Source organism: Microcaecilia unicolor, chromosome 2, assembly GCF_901765095.1.
Source record: "Microcaecilia unicolor chromosome 2, aMicUni1.1, whole genome shotgun sequence".
NCBI classification, from domain to species: Eukaryota; Metazoa; Chordata; class Amphibia; order Gymnophiona; family Siphonopidae; genus Microcaecilia; species Microcaecilia unicolor.
The window spans coordinates 546,738,340-546,756,156 of record NC_044032.1 but is presented as its reverse complement, the minus strand read 5'-3'; the positions used below and the strand labels follow the sequence as shown (position 1 = coordinate 546,756,156).

Genomic DNA, 17,817 nt, shown 5'->3' with positions numbered 1-17,817 from the left:
TAAAAATCTCACAGAAAGGTTCATTCAGAGAGGATACCCCAAAGCATGCGTTAAGAAGGGTTTCAATAGGGCATGCGATAGAACACGAGAAGACCTTTTACAGACTGGTAATAAAATCAAGGTTATTCCTGATATTGTATGCAATTTCCGTTTTTCATCATTGAGTCATCATTTTAAAGATATCAAGAAACATTGGCACATCATACAGACACTTCCCTGCTTTAGAGACATCACACCAACATTTGCTCTTTCAAGAAATCCAAATTTGAAAGATTTTCTAGTTCCATCGGCCCTTCCTACATTTGATAGAATGATTGAAGCTACAGTTGGCCATCAACCGTGTAATAAATGTTCAGTTTGTGTTCATTCATTAACTCTTCAAGAATTTGTCCATCCTACCACCAAAAACACACTATAAATTAAATTTTAACAGTAATTGTCAAACACAAAATGTGGTATATATTATCTTGTGCCCATGTGGCCTGATATACGTTGGTAAGACCAGTAGGATGATTAAGGTCAGAATTATAGAGCATCGCAGCTGCATCAAGAGACAAATTAAGACAGCACCTTTGGTGGATCATTGGACACAGGCTGAACACAGGTGTGAGGATATAAATTTTTTTTATTTTCAAGACCTTCAAAAGTGGTTGGAGGGGTGGAAACCTAGATAGTACGTTGTTAAAAGCAGAACAACGTGATATTTATGAATTAAATTCTGTAATTCTGAATGATTTAAATAAGGAATTAGAACTTATACATTTTTTGTAAAGTACATCTATATAAGAGTTTCTGTTTACTATCGATTGGATATACATGGATTTTCTTGGATCTGGCTTCTTTTTTCTCTTCTTTTCAAAATTTTTTCAATTATATATATACATTTTCATTATTTATTAATTTTCTTATCACTTTCCATTTTTTCATTCCATATAATATTTTTACTATTGCTTTCTCTTTTTATCACCCTTCAGTTCCACAAGTCACTTTAATATTATTTTTATCGTCAAAGTTTCTTACATTTTTATTTTTATTTTCATTCATTTAATAATGAAATACAGAGGAATTATTTTTTGCAATGGTTTACAGTTGTTCTGATTTGGGATATCGAACAGATTACTCTCTATACTACTGACAAATAGGATCCCATGTCATTACTACCTCCATTATTGGCTTTTAGATATATGGTTCGTCTGCACGTTTTATCTTGCACACGTCACTAATTGACTGAGACAGTTTGAAACGTCATCTTATTTTCTTTTGAATATTGGGATTCTAAGTCACTATAGGCTGCCATACAGGACTCACACCACTAAGTGACGTCAGTGCACTTCCCATAAATAACAGCTGTTTCGTTACTGCCGGCTTTTAGCATACCAGCAAGTCTATTCAGACAGCACTAGCAAGTCTATTCGGATAGCATTAGCAGTAAGTTCTCAATTTGTCCCATTTTTATATTTCGTTAATACAGTTCTGCGTACATTGATGCATATGTGCGTGGACAGAATTTGTTCATCGCACATCAAACTATATGTGACAAGTATCTTTCAATATTACATTGACTAGTTCAGTCCCACAAGGTTTTTAATAAAACAGTTCGGTTATATATATATATATTTTTAACAAGCACACCAAATTTACTAGTTCTTGTGTTACAACTAGTTTTTCAACCGTCCTTAATATATGGTTTATTTTAATTATATTCGGGACTGAATTTCAATTTGACATACGTCACCAATTGATTGAGTTGGTTTGAGACGTTATCCTATTTTCTTTTGAACATCAAAGCTCTCAACCAATATTAGCTCGCACACATCGTGTACGTCACTCATTGACTAAAATAACAGCGCTTTTTGTCACTGGCAAGTCGACTGGTATTTGAATAGTACTAGCGGTATGACTAATTTTTCACATAATTCTATCTGAGAGTACTTATATATTAGTCAATTTTGTTGCGGATATTTCATCATTTTATTTTTATTTTATATTTTCATCCAGTTCGACGGTAAACGTTAATATCTGTAGGTTTCATTTTAATTTAAACAGATTTCAGACGGCCATATATATACACATTCTTTTGAATGTATTTTTAAAAGCTATATTTTAAAGTACCTGCGATAGATATTTATATATTTTTATATGATATATATTTTTTGCCATACACATTTTTACACTATATAGAGGCATATTTTCAAAGCACTTAGCCTTCCAAAGTTCCATAGAAACCTATGGAACTTTGGAAGGCTAAGTGCTTTGAAAATATGCCTCTTAGTCTGCCATCTGTTTAGTACTTTCCTATATTTATCAATACAATTTTTGACTCAAATTTTTGCATTTATTTTTGTCCAGATCGTCTCACTTTCTGTGAGATCCTTTTGGAGGAATACCAGTATAAGCCAGTCTGAAGGTATGACAAATATTGAATAACACTTATGCAAGTGTTGGTGTCTCTATAACTATTATTTTTACACTTATTTTTACACTTGCTTGTATCTTTCTGTTTGTATTTTTACATAGATTTTTAGTAATTTATTGCACTCTTAAATCTCATATATTTAACCTTTTGTATGTATAGTATGCATGGCCATTATAAGACTACTGTTTCCATCTGCCTCCATGATGTATATTTAATTTATTTTAAATGTTATAATTTTTAAAGTTTTTATATATCGTTGGTTCATTATACTTTTAATACAAAATTTTTATTTTAAATACCACTGTTATATATGATACGTGTTTTCATGTTCTTTTTATTATATATGTTATATTTTTGTTTTAGACCCCTGAAGAAGGCCTCTTCGGCCGAAACACGGACCGTGTTGGGTCGTAATAAATTATTCTGGTTTCCAACATTTGTGGCTTCAGTCTGGTCCTTCTGGATATCTTCCACTTGTTTTGTTGCTTTCTTGTTTTTTTGCAGGAGATTTTGGACTCTTTTTGTTGTTTTTAGATCCCATTTAGTTAGCACTCCACTTTTTCATTTTTTCTACACTCAAGTCACAATCACTTAAGGTGCAGTAGGCACTAGCTCGTGCATATTGTATGCCAAAAAGCACTGGCACAGGACCCGCTGAAGCATCCCATGATAGTGTGCCATTCAGTGCTAAAAAATAGTTTTTATTTTATTTTAGCTTGGAGGCATATTAATGAGCAGAGAGTAGGCGTGCCCTTGCTAATCAGGTAGCATGGGCACACTGCCACGTGCTGCCTGATTAGCGAGGGATTAGCGTGGGAGCCCTTAGAATCTACAAAATAAGTGTTGGAAAGGGCTCCCATGCTAATGGCCATGTTTGGGAGATACAAATGCAGCCATTTTCCTGCTGCACTAAAAGTGGCCGAAGCATGTGGCAAACCCACACACTAACAAAAACAACGCCACTTTTTAGCACGGCTTAGTAAAAGGACCTCAGGCTTTTAAAAAGGATGACAGCAGCATGTAACCTTAATGAGGTGGCATGCTAAACTTTAGTACATAGAAACCTATTAAGAACAAAATTAAAGAGCATATTCAAAAGCATGGATTAATGAGACAGTCAACATGGATTTAGTGAAGGGAAATCTTGCCTCACCAATCTACTACATTTCTTTGAAGGGGTGAACAAACATGTGGATAAAGGGGAGCCAGCTGATATTGTGTATCTGGATTTTCAGAAGGCGTTTGACAAAGTACCTCATGAAAGACTCCAGAGGAAATTGGAGAGTCATGGGATAGGAGGTAGTATTCTATTATGGATTAAAAACTGGTTAAAAGATAGGAAAGAGTAGGTTAAATGGTCAGTATTCTCAATGGAGAAGGGTAGTTAGTAGGGTTCCCCAGGGCTCTGTGCTGGGACCACTGCTTTTTAACATATTTATAAATGACCTAGAGATGGGCGTAACTAGTGAGGTAATTAAATTTGCTGATGACACAAAGTTATTCAAAGTCGTTAAATCGCGGGAGGATTGTGAAAAATTACAAGTGGACCTTACGAGACTGGGCGTCTAAATGACAGATGATGTTTAATGTGAGCAAGTGCAAAGTGATGCATGTGGGAAAGAGGAACCTGAATTATAGCTATGTCATGCAAGGTTCCATGTTAGGAGTCACTGACCAAAAAAGGGATCTAGGTGTCGTCGATGATGATACATTAAAACCGTCTGCTCAGTGTGCTGCTGCGGCTAAGAAAGCAAATAGAACGTTAGGTATTATTAGGAAAGGAATGAAAAACAAAAATGATGATATAATACCTTTGTATCGCTCCATGGTGCGACCGCACCTCGAATATTATGTTCAATTCTGGTTGCCGCATCTCAATAAAGATATCGTGGAATTAGAAAAGGTGCAGAGAAGGGTGATGAAAATGATAAAGAGGATGGGACGACTTCCCTATGAGGAAAGGCTAAAGCGGCTAGGGCTCTTCAGCTTGGAGAAAAGGCGGCTGAGGGGAGATATGATAGAGGTCTATAAAATAATGAGTGGAGTTGAACGGGTAGATGTGAAGCGTCTGTTCACGCTTTCCAAAAATACTAGGACTAGGGGGCATACAATGAAGCTACAATGTAGTAAATTTAAAACAAATCGGAGAAAATGTTTCTTCACTCAACGTACTACTACTACTAAACATTTCTAGAGCGCTACTAGGGTTACGCAGCGCTGTACAATTTAACAAAGAAGAAGGACAGTCCTTGCTCGAAGGAGCTTACAATCTAAAGCTAATTGAACTCTGGAATTCGTTGCCAGAGAATGTGTAAAGGCGGTTAGCTTAGCAGAGTTTTAAAAAGGTTTGGACAGCTTCCTAAAGGAAAAGTCCATAGACCGTTAATAAATGGACTTGGGGAAAACCCACTATTTCTGGGATAAGCAGTATAAAATGTTTTGTACATTTTTGGGATCTTGCCGGGTATTTGTGACCTGGATTGGCCACTGTTGGAAACAGGATGCTGGGCTCGATGGACCTTTGGTCTTTCCCAGTATGGCAATACTTATGTACAAACTCAAGAAACTAGCTTGTAACATATCTGTATTCCAACAAGAACATATCTATGCTATTAAAGGCGCAAGAGGTGGTTGTACTTCATCTGAAGGAGTTTTAATGCACATGAAAGGCTAGAAAATTGTGTAATCATCAAAAACCCACACAAATGAAGAATGACTAGTCCAGGGGGGAAAAGATCTCATACACCTGTGGCAATCTCTAAGGATTTCTTATGCACACAGTGCAAAAAGTAATCATCGATCAAAACCCCCAAAAAACGTATTTTTTAGTGTTTTTCCCCTTTTGCACTATAACTTTTTTTAAATATATGTATATACAAGTAATATGTAATTAAGGCACGGTATGTGCACTGCCCCACACTGGTTCAATGTGCAGTGCTGTTCAACGCGCTTAAATTAGAAAATGAAAAACTTATCGTAGAAGCGCTGCCCAGTTCATGTGAAGAGTGGTTACACCCCAGCTTATAGATTTCACATGTGTGCAGTCCCAACGGTCCCGTTTCGCTCTGCTTCTTCATGAAACCACAACGATGACCATTTAGATTTGCAGCTCGCTAGAGGGTAGACTTCCCATTGCCCCACTTCAGTGTGGTTTCCTGAAGAGCGAAATGGGACTAAAGCAGCTAGTGCTCTTCAGCTTGGAGAAAAGATGGCTATGGGGAGATATGATAGAGGTTTATAAAATAATGAAGTGGAGTGGAACGGGTAGAGGTGAATCGCTTGTTTACTCTTTCCAAAAATACTAGGACTATGGAGCACAAAATGAAGCTATAAAAGTAGTAAACTTAAAACAAATCGGAGAAAATATTTCTTCACTCAATGTATAACTCCGGAATTTGGTATCAGAGAATGTAGTAAAAGCATCTAGCTTAGGGGTTTAAAAAAGGTTTGGATAGCTTCCTAAAAGAAAAGTCCATAAGCTGTTATTAAAATGGACTTGGGGAAAATCCACTGCTAATTTCTAGGATAAGCAGCATAAAAGTTTTGGGATCTTGCCAGGTACTTGTGACCTGGATTGGTCACTGTTGGAAACAGGATGCTGGGCTTGATGGACCTTCAGTCTGTCCCAGTATGGCAATACTTCTGTACTTATCAATGGTTTATTATTTAATTCTTATTTGTATCTTATTTGTGCTACTGTGCTCTTACTTGATATTTTGTTTATGGTATTGTAAACCTTGACTGTTTTATTTATTGTAAGCCACATTATTTATTTATTGCATTTGTATCCCACATTTTCCCACCTATTTGCAGGCTATTGCCATGGCAGAATAGAAATATAATAACACAAGAATATGAGTAACATAGAGGGGCATAATCGAACGCTCATCTCCATGGGCATCTATGTCCGAGAACGAGTACGTGAAGGAGTGGGACAGACCGTATTTTCGAAAAAAAATGGGCGTCCATCTTCCATTTCGAAAATACGGTTTGTACGGACCAAAATGCCATGGATTTAGTAGTTTCCAAGCTGGGCGTTTGTTTGGTTTTTTTTGCGATAATGGAAACTAAAAACGCCCAGCTCAAAAACGTCCCAATCCAAGCCATTTGGTCATGGGAGGGACCAAGATTCGTAGTACACTTGCCCCCCCTTACATGCCAGGACACCAACTGGACACCCTAGAGGTCAGTGCGATGGACTTAAGACAACGCTCCCACATACATAGGTCCCTTACCACGGGTGCTGAGCCCCCAACCCCCAACCCCCCTCTCCCAAAACCCACTACCCACAAATGTACAACACTACCATAGCTCTTAGGGGTGAAGGGGGCACCTACATGCGAGTACAGTGGGTTTTGGAGGCCTCCCATTTACCAGCACAAGTGTTACAGGGGGGATGGGCCTGGGTCCACCTGCCTGAAGTGCACTGCAGTATCCACTAAAAGTGCTCCAGGGATAGGACTTGTTGCTGCTGTACAACCTTGGCACAGCAGTTCACACCTGAAGACTAATCTCGCTGAAAACGTCCTTTATTTGAATAAGCACGTTTACTCACAGTTAACTGCAGATCAGAGGTTGTGCCCCACTGGCAAAGAGTCTCCCTGGTACTGAGATTAGCAGTAGGTCAGAGCTGGCAGAATGCTGTACAATGCCCTCTTTCAGCAACATTCAAGGTAAGAACTAAGTGCTGTAACGTGGCTAACACATGAAAGAGATCCAAAACTGGCTTACAAAAATGGCCACTACCTCATGGACTACCGGAAACTAAACAGGGCACACTCTGACCCAGTAAGCAGGGGGAAAACCACCATGGGAGTAGAGCCTACCAACTACCAACATTGTGAGCATGTAACACAAGCTAGTGGAATCACGGAGCCCAATACCCTACACCCACCACAATGCATTGCTAATGTGACTCTGCAGTGCATAACAGAAAAAGGTGTCACACTCACCCGAGAGCCACAGCAGAACCAGGGAAAAGGCTGTCACAGGATAGAACACATTCTACTGTCATGGAGGTGGGTACGGCATTTGAGGCTGGCATACAGGCTGGGAAAAAAAAAGTTTGTAAAGTGGTTTTTTTTGGTGAGAGGGGGTTAGTGACCACTGGGGGAGTCAGGGGAGGTGATCCCTGATTCCCTCTGGTGGTCATCTGGTCAGTTGGGGCACTTTTTGGGGACTTGGACCTGAAAAAAAAAAAAAGGATCCAAATATAGCGGACCAAATTCCCGTCAAAAACGCCCTTCTTGTTTCAATTATCAGCTAAAGACGCCCATCTCTCCTCGACCGATAATCACACCCCAGTCCCGCCTTCACCACGCCTCCGACATGCCCCCGTCAACTTTGTTCATTCCTGCGACGGATTGCAGTTGAAGACGACGAAAATCAGCTTTCGATTATACCGATTTGTTCACCCACAGGGTCGAAATATGGGCGTCTTTCTCCTTCGAAAATAAGCTGGATAGTGGAATAAAACATTAGGTATAACAAGATTGATAATGAAATAACAATTAAAACAGTAATGTATTAGAGTTCAGATGATGAGTCGTTATGATATGTTCTATTGAAGAGATAGGTCTTCAGTGATTTCCGAAAATTGATAAGGTCGCTTATTTTTTTTCCACATCAAGTGGTAATGCATTCCAAAGCTGCATTCATATGTAAGAGAAACTGGATGAATGTATTAACTTATATTTCAGTCCTCTGCAGCTAGGGAAGTGAAGATTTAGGAATGTGCGTGAAGACCTATTAAGATGGACTTGGGAAAAGCCAGTGCTTATTTCTAGGATAAGCAACATAAAATCTGTTTTACTGTTCTGGGATCTTGCCAGGCACCCGTGATCTAAACTGGCCACTGTTGGAAACATACTTGAGTTCAATGTGGGATAAAAGGTAAAATTAGTCCTTAACTGATAATTTTTTTTCCATTAGTCCCAACAGATCAATCCAAAGACAAGTGGGTTATGGAGATAGAGAGAACACCAGAGCTCTGCCATAAGGGATACTGTGCAGCAGCCTCACTTTCAGTATGATCTATACCAAAGCAGTTGGGAAATCCTGATACCATACACCAAACTCCTGCCTCTGTTACAAACAAGGAGAGAACCAGTGTCCCTGTGGTCAAGCGACCGCTCCACTCCCGCACTATCTGTCCATGGAAGTGCAGTCCATAAGACAATGAGAAGAACATTTGTGATATAGATGAGTTCAAATCGGAAAGGAACTGCGTACACCACATACCCATCATTAACCAAGGACAACCAAGGGCAGGCCTCTGGATTGATCTGTTGGGACTAATGGAAAAAATAATTATCAGGTAAGGACTAATTTTACCTTCCATAGCATCCCACACATCAATCCAGAGACAAGTGGGATATACCAAAGCAGTCCACAAATGGGGTGGGACTGCAGAGACAGGCCAAGACCTGAAGGCAAAGCCAGAGCCAGACCCTGAAATGGAAGCTGGAAGAGGTGAAAGACCTTGAGAATGCACCACTCAAGAAACCCCTCCAGGGCAAAGAAAAGCGGTGCCGACCACAGACATGAAAAGTCAGGCACAACCACCAGCAGGATGAAGGCTCCGCAACCAGATAAGGCTCAAGCCCACAAAACTAATGCACGAGAAAGGCCGACCCCTGACGACAAAGTAAGTCCCGAACTCCTGAGACGGAACCACACGATCTCCCAATTGCAGAATTCCAGCATCTAGCGGCAGATGAAGCCACACCAGCTCACAAAGGAGGAAGCTTGAAAACCAGCGATGGTAAAACCTGGCAAGGCCTGAGGGCCAGAGACTGAGCCAGACAATGGGCAAAGCAATGAATGCCGCACCAGCCCGCTATAAGGCAAGGTACAGTGGGCAGAGCAGGCCAGTCAGAAATGGCACAAGGCTTAACCACCGGAGAGAATGCCTGACTCACCTGCCAGAGACAGAGTAAGATGCTCAGTCAACAACCTCGAATTCAGAGACTATTCACAATCCGACATCCCGTAAGGAGGCCAAAGCCAGAACAGCCAGCCAGAGATGGCTTCCAATACAACCTCCAAAACTGGGTCCAGATGCGAAAGGCAGAGAGGGAGCCCTGCTCTACCACTAGAGAAGAAGACAGGCACGAGTGACAGAGAGAAAGCCCGGATCGTCAGTCAGGAACAAGGCCCGATGTCCATAAACAGGGAAGGACCACAAACCACAGGTGGAGAAAAGCTCGACCCCCCAGAAACAAAGCAAAATGGGCCAGACACTACAGGTACAGCTGAGTAAGGCTTGGCATCTAGAGCCGGAACTTCAGAAAGAGCGCGTGGCTCGACCCCATGAGATGGAGCCAGAGCAGACTTCCCAATGGAGACAGACTCAACCTCCAATACGGTGCCAGACCATAAGACCAAGATGAATCGAAAGCAGTAGCCAATGATTGAAGAAGGTAGACAGCTTGGAATGGGCAAGCTCGAAAACTAGAGATGTAGCCAAACCCATCATTCAGAGACTAGGCAAGTCTCAACCTCCTGCAAAGGAACTCAGCCCGATACCCACAGATGGATCCATGTGCCACCACAGGAGTAGGGTGCCACCTCCCAGAAACAAAGCAAGGCTCTGCATTCAGAGATGAAGTGGTAAGTCGAGACAAAGTAGGGCGCCACTACCAGAGCTAAAGCGAAGCCTGAAGAAGGTGACAGGACGATGCTCAAATACAAAGCCAGTCTCTATGTCCAAAGACGGGGCAGGGCTCTTCATCCAAAGCACCCTGCAGGGATATCAGACACAGATACGGCATTATGCTACCCATAACAAGGCTGTCACTGCATAGTTTACAAGGGTGCCACCAATAAGCGGTGAACAAGGATACAGGCAACCCAGTCATCAGGAATGCTGCCACCATGCCACGCGCCTCATTGCTGCTATCAGGCAGCAACTAATGCCACCACAATGCAGAGCACAAAGTACCACAAAACAATCCTCTAGAAAGCTCCCAGGAAGTAGGCTAAAGGAATATCGCCTGCCACATACCAGTAAGCTTCCAAGAAACAGCCTACCAGAATACTGACCAATGCCTCTATAAGCAATGAACCATACCATGCAGACAGTGCTGCTACCACCCAGGGCATCAACAAGCAGACAACTCTTTGGTGTTCACAGAGGAAATTCCTGGAGAAGGACCGCGGTTGGCTGCCGAGGGAACGTCTGGGAATGGAGTGGATACTGTGCCGTTTACAGAAGAAATAAACAGCTGGATAATCTGAAGGTGGACAAAGCTATGGGGCCGGATGGGATACATTCCAGGATACTGAGGAAGCTCAGGGAGGTCCTGGCAGGACCTCTTAAAGATTTATTTAATAGATATTTAGAGACGGGAGAGGTTCTGCGGGACTGGAGACGAGTGGATGTGGTTCCTCTTCTCAAAAGTGGAGACAGGGAAGAAGTGGGAAACTACAGACTGGTTAAGTCTCACGTCAGTGGTAGGAAAAATAATGAAGTCACTGCTGAAAGAAAGGTTAGTTAACTTTCTAGAAGCCAACGAGTTACAGGACCAGAGGCAACATGGCTTTACAAAAGGAAAATCCTGCCAAACAAATCTTATTGACTTCTTTGACTGGGTGACCAAAGAACTGGATGAAGGACATGCGCTAGATGTAATCTACTTGGACTTCAGCAAAGTCTGACACGGTCCCCCACAGAAGACTCGTAAATAAGCTGAGAGGGTTGAACTTAGGACCGAAAGTGGTGAACTGGTTATGAAACTGGTTGACCAACAGGTGGCAGAGGGTGGTGGTAATTGGAATCCGCTCGGAGGAAAGGAAGATGAGCAGTGGAGTTCCTCAGGGGTCAGTGCTGGGGCCTATTCTGTTTAATATATTTGTGGGAGATATTGCTAAAGGGTTGGAAGGAAAGGTTTGCCTTTTTGCAGATAACATGAAAATAGCTAATACAGTGGATACCCTATTGTGGATTAAAAACTGGTTGAAGGATAGGAAACAGAGTGGGGTTAAATGGGCAGTATTCACAATGGAGAAGGGTAGTTAGTGGGGTTCCTCAGGGGTCAGTGCTAGGAACGCTGCTTTTTAATATATTTATAAATGGGAGTAACCAGCGAGGTAATTAAATTTGCTGATGACACAAAGTTATTCAAAGTCGTTAACTCGCGACAGGATTGTGAAAAATTACAGAAGGACCTTACGAGACTGGGAGACAGGGCGGCTAAATGGCAGACGTTTAATGTGAACAAGTGCAAGGTGATGCATGTGGGAAAAAAGAACCTGAATTATAGCTACGTCATGCAAGGTTCCACGTTAGGAGTTACGGACCAAGAAAGGGATCTGGGTGTCGTCGTTGATAATACACTGAAACCTTCTGCTCAGTGTGCTGCTGCGGCTAGGAAAGCGAATAGAATGTTGGGTATTATTAGGAAAGGTATGGAGAACAGATGTGAGGATGTTATAATGCCATTGTATCGCTTCATGGTGCGACCACACCTTGAGTATTGTGTTCAATTCTGGTCGCCGCATCTCAAGAAAGCAATAGTAGAACTGGAAAAGGTGCAGCGAAGGGCGACAAAAATGATAGCAGGGATGGGACGACTTCCCTATGAGGGAAGACTAAGGACTAACACTAAGGAGGCTAGAGCTTTTCAGCTTGGAGAAGAGACGGCTGAGGGGAGACATGATAGAGGTATATAAAATAATGAGTGGACTGGAACAGGTGGATGTGAAGCGTCTGTTCACACTTTCCAAAAATACTAGGACTAGGGCGCATGCGATGAAACTACATTGTAGTAAATTTAAAACAAATAGGAGAAAAGATTTCCTCACCCAACGCATAATTAAACTCTGGAATTCGTTGCCGGAGAACGTAGTGAAGGCGGTTAGCTTGGCAGAGTTTAAAAAGGGGTTGAACGGTTTCCTAAACGACAAATCCATAGACCGCTACTAAATGGACTTGGGAAAAATCCACAATTTCGGGAATAACTTGTATAAAATATTTGTACATTTGGTTAGCTTGCCAGGTGCCCTTGACCTGGATTGGCCGCTATCGGGGACAGGATACTGGGCTCGATGGACCTTTGGTCTTTTCCCAGTATGGTATTACTTATGTACTTATATATGTACCCTGGAGGGAGTAGAAACGATGAGAATGGACCTCCGAACCTTAGAAGAATGGTCAAGGATCTGGCAGTTAAAATTTAATTCTAATAATCAATTATGGTAATATTCCGTAATAAGAGTACTAGCTCAATAATTACAATCATTCAATGTACTCCAAACTGATATGTAAATCTATTTGATATTTATTAAACAACATATGTCCACAATGGGATAGGCATAAAGGAATCCTGTGCAGAAGGAATGGATCCACAGAAGCTTAGCTGAAATTGGGTGGCGGGGGGAAGAGGGGTTGGTGGTTGAGAGGCTAGGATAGGGGAGGGCAGACTTATACGGGGTCTGTGCCAGAGCCGGTGATGGGAGGCGGGAAATACTGCTGGACAGACTTATACGGTCTGTGCCCTGAAAAAGACAAGTACAAATCAAGGTAAGGTATACACATATGAGTTTATCATGGGCAGACTAGATGGACCGTGCAGGTCTTTTTCTGCCGTCATCTACTATGTTACTATGTAATCCTTCAAAATATCTGCGATGTTCACATCCACTCGCCAACCATCACTGAAACCATGTGTACCATATATGTAAATACATTTAAATGTGTACATCGTATAAAGATCAAAAAACAAACTTTTTGCTCACACATAGTCTATATAAAGTCTTATATGTCAAGATTTCATAAAGCAAAAATTGTTCTTCAAAAAACTGCTGCACAACCCATGTTCCCATATTAACACCTTCTTGGTTGTATTAAACCCATCACTCTCTCACGAATATTATGGGTATACTCCTAGGTGAGAACAATGTTCTGCCTGTGGAAGGCTGTCGAACAGATACTTGTGCAATAATTCACTCCAGCTGAGTGCCTTTACTTATTCTGGTCCTCAATGTGAAACTGCATTTCGTACTTCCTTCTTCAGGAGGAGCCTTATGTCAGAATCTAACACATCACAAAACCAGTAAAACAAACGTGAACACATCACTCATGGATATTTCTGTATTTCTCATGGATATCCTACCCAGGAAAATATTTCTAACAGGGCAGTGGCAATTTTCTCTGATTCTTTAGAGGATAAGGCTACCACTTCAGGATATCTGGTAGCAAAGTCCACCACTGTCAATATATATCTTTTCCCAGTCCGGCTAGGGACAGCTAGAGGGCCCACTACATCCATAGCTATTTTCTCAAAGGGCTCACTGATAATGGGTAAAAGGTTTCAGGGGAGCTTGGGGGTGATCTTGGGTCTTGCCCACTCTTTGGAACGCATCAAAGGTTCGACAATAGTTGGATACAACTCTAGATACTCCCAGCCAATAGAAATTCTGGGTCAATCTAGTGCGTGTTCGTGTCACCTCCTGATGTCCTGCTAGTGGAATGATGTGTGCAGTCTGTAGAAGTTGTTCTCTGTATGCCCTGGGCACTATAAGCTGTTTGCCTGCTGTCCAGGGCCTATTAGTATCAGTAGGATCAGACTCTCTGTACAACAAGCCCCCTTTCCATAGGATACAATCTTTACCAGTTTCATTGCTTGGCTGACCAGCCCTCTGCCTCAGGGCATCCAGGTCAGGGTCAGAGTGCTGTGCTTCCTGAAAAGCATGTCTCTGTCCTGTATCAGTATCCATATCTGGAAGAGTCTCTGCTGGTGACTAACAAATCAGGGTTATCAGTCAAGTCGGGCTGTTCCATAATCACGGCCCAGGTCACCTCTGGAACTGGTGCTGCACTTACTGGACTCCCCCCACACTGTCAGGCCTGCCACTGACTCCACCCCAGAAAGCTATTTCTCTTCTCTTCACTCTCAGGGCTCCCCCTCACCCTAGCTGCAGTGCCACTGCCAGAATACAGCTCTGTGCTCTCTCACTCTCTCTCGGCTTCCCCTCACCCTAGCTGCAATCACTGCCCAAATATAGCTCTGTTCTATCCACTCCTCATCACAAGAAGCCATCTTCTTCTGGCCTCTATTGCCTGTGCCAGCCCCTCTCCTCCCAACTAAAAAAAATGCCATCTGCCTCTGGCCTCCTCCAATCCCTGGGCTTTGAAGTCTGGTCAGGAGACCCAATCTTATCCAAGCTGCAGCCTTACTCCAGTTCTTCACTCTAATCCTCAGTGCTGGATAACAAAAAAAAAAAAAAAAAAAAAAACTTTACTCTGGATATGGGATGAGTGAATACAAGAGAGAAGTGAAGGTGGTGGAGAGAGGAAGGGGTGGGGTGGAGATTTTGAGATAGCAAGATGGGAAGGAGAAGGATGAGAAAAGGGAAGGAATGTGAATCTGTGAAAAGGGACAGGAGAGTAGAGATAGGTTTGGGGAAACAAAACATGGAGAAATGTGATTGGGCAGAGAGAAGGGAGTGAGTGTGAGGTAGGCAAGTGTCCTCAGGTGAAGCTGCTGCTCTTGTTTCTTTGAGGATGGTATTTATAATATTGGGGCCTCTGAGCCCATTTTGCTGTGTCTTGGAGATGGGAATCCTCCCAGCCTCAGAGAAACAAGAGGGGCTTGGTTGCCCCAACATATTACCTTCCACTGAAAGGTGATATGATGAAGCTATTGAGCTCCTCTTGTTATTTCTCTGGGGTTGAGAAGTGATATGTTGGGGCTGCCAACAGGGCTATGGAGTCAGTACACCAAACCTTCAACTCCAACTCTATTTTTCTACTGTGACTCCAGCCCCAACTGATATAAAAGTGTCATTGTTTATTTTTACTCAGATTGTAAGAACATACCAGCTGTCAAGAGGCCAGTTTATATGGGAGTGAAATCTAATCGTCTTGTTGTGAACAGCATGTCCAATGATCTTTACATGTGTTATATATGCTGCCAAGTTAGTTATCAATTTAATAATAAAGTGTTCATTTCAAAATCTCCGATTAGTGGTCAGGGGTACTCGGTTGAAATTTGTTAGACTTAAGGGGTACTTGGCTTGAAGGTTGGGAAACACTGCCCTCAAGGAAAGTAGCAATAGGGGTGATATGATACAGATGTTTAAATAATTTAAAGGTATTAAACATACAAACAACTCTCTTCCAGATGACAAATTGCAGGGTGGTTTTTTTTTTTTTTGCGGGGGGGGGGGGGGGGGATGTTAGGAAGTACTTTTTTTCTGGGGAACTGAGTTCAATTCCCACTGCAGCTCCTTGTGACTCTGGGCAAGTCACTTAACCCTCCATTGCCCCTGGTACAAAATAAGTACCTGAATATATGTAAACTGCTTTGAATGTAGTTGCAAAAACCTCAGAAAGGTGGTATATCAAGTCCCAGTTCCCCTTTTTCGCAGAGAGGGTGTTGGAAGCTTGGAATGCCCTCCTGCTGCAGGAAGTGAAGATTAAAATGGTAATGGAATTCAAGAATGCATGTGGTAAGCACAAATGATTTCTAAATGAAAAGAGAATGGAATCAAAACAGCCATGCTTAAGTAGCCAAGCCAGTAGTTCGGAAGTAAGATTAGTGTCGGGCAGACTTCTATGGTTTATGTCCCCATTATGGTTAGACAAATCTAGTTGACCTCGAGAGGGCTTCAACAGCAACTCTAACAGTTGAAAATTAAGCCAATGCTAGGCAAACTTCTAAGGTCTGTACTCTGAAAATGGCAAGGAGAGCTCAAGATCAAGTACATATATATTATATCATACATATTAGAATTTATCTTGTTGGGCAGACTGTATGAACCATGCAGGTTTTTATCTACCATCGTCTATTATGTTACTATGGGGCTCATTTTCAAAAGAGAAAAATGTCCAAAAAGTGGCGTAACTCTGCCTTTGGATGTTTTCTCACACAAAACATCCAAATTGGTATTTTTGAAACCAATTTTTAGACATTTTTCTATGAAGTCCATCAGAGGTGTATTCAAATCATAAGGCATATTAAGGGCAGGATCTGGGTGTTCCTAATGGATGTTTTTCTGCTGTAATGGAACAAAACAAAATTAGCATGCAGTTTGTTTCTTGCATGCTGCAGCATTATGCTATAACAGTAGAAGCCATGCGCTCTACTGTGAGCCTTCCTGCATCCGGATCCTAGAAAGTAGTGTCTGCTTCAGTTTGGTGCCAGTAATCCTACCTGAATCAGTCTTGTGTCCCACAAATGATAAGATGGATTCAGATAGGATTTGATGGCAACTCCAGTAATTGGAACATGACAGTGACGCAGACTTCTACGGTCTATGTCCCAGAAACAACTAAGAAAGACCATGATCAAGTATACAATAACACATTCATTCTTGATTTAATCTAGAATTGAGAATGAATGTGACATTTTGGCAGACTGGATGGACCATTCAGGTCTTTATCTGCTGTCACTTATGTTACATCCAGGGATACAAGTTGGATGTCTTGGTCTAGACCTGTTTTTTAATGAATAAGCTACAAAATGTGCCCAAATGAACACTGTAGAAATAAAGGAATGGCATCCTCCTTACTCTTTCAGTTGTCACTGACCCCCTACCACCCTGCAAAGATGTATTTGAAACAGTACATACCAACCTATGACAACTTCAGATGTTATGGCCAGTCCTATTAGATAGAGCAAGCAGGTCACTGCAATAGCCTAGTGGTCAGTGCAGTGTACTGCAAAGAAGATGACATGCTCGCTCCATAACCCATTCCAAACCCCAAACCTACTGTGCCCATATATAAGTGACACATGCAGCCATAAGGGCTATTTTAGTGGTGTATAGTTTGGTACAGTAGGTTTTTTTGTGGGTTTTGAAGGACTCACAATACAATATAAAGGGGTAATGGTGAGATGTGTGCCTAAGACCTTTTATGTGAAGTCCACTGCCGTTCCCCCTAGGATACCCCACTGCTCTGCTGGTATGCCTGTATAGCCAGGCTACTAGGAAAGCTGGCTTCTCCTACATCCCAATGGCTTGAATTTGTGTTTTTTCACTTGGCTTTTTTTTTTTTTTTTTTTAATGGTCCAGAAAGATAGACATACTAATGGAAAGGGCATGGGACTTGATATACTGCCTTTCTGTGTTTTTTTGCAACTACATAGTATATACAGGTACTTATTTATACCTGGGGCAATGGAGGGTTAAGTGACTTGCCCAAAATCACAAAGACTGCAGTGGAAATCAAGCCCAGTTCCTCAGGATCAAAGTCCGCTCCTCTAACCACTAGGCTACTCCTCCACTCCAGCACGCCTAGGAAATGGGTCATTTTCAAAGAAAAAAAAGATAAAATGTTTTTCTGGTTTGAAAATGGTCATTTTCACTACTGAGTTTTGGACATTTTCAGCAAAACAAAGTCGGATTTAGATGTCATATTGAAAATGCCCCTCCATGTACTTTGCATTTGTAACCCG

At 41.8% G+C, this 17,817-nt stretch overlaps 1 protein-coding gene across 3 annotated transcripts in view; it reads right to left on the bottom strand.

Annotated features, from left to right (window-relative positions):
- GNPDA2 (glucosamine-6-phosphate deaminase 2) overlaps nucleotides 1-17,817 on the bottom strand; it is a 73,577-nt gene that overhangs the window by 39,714 nt on the left and 16,046 nt on the right. The window lies entirely within an intron of this gene.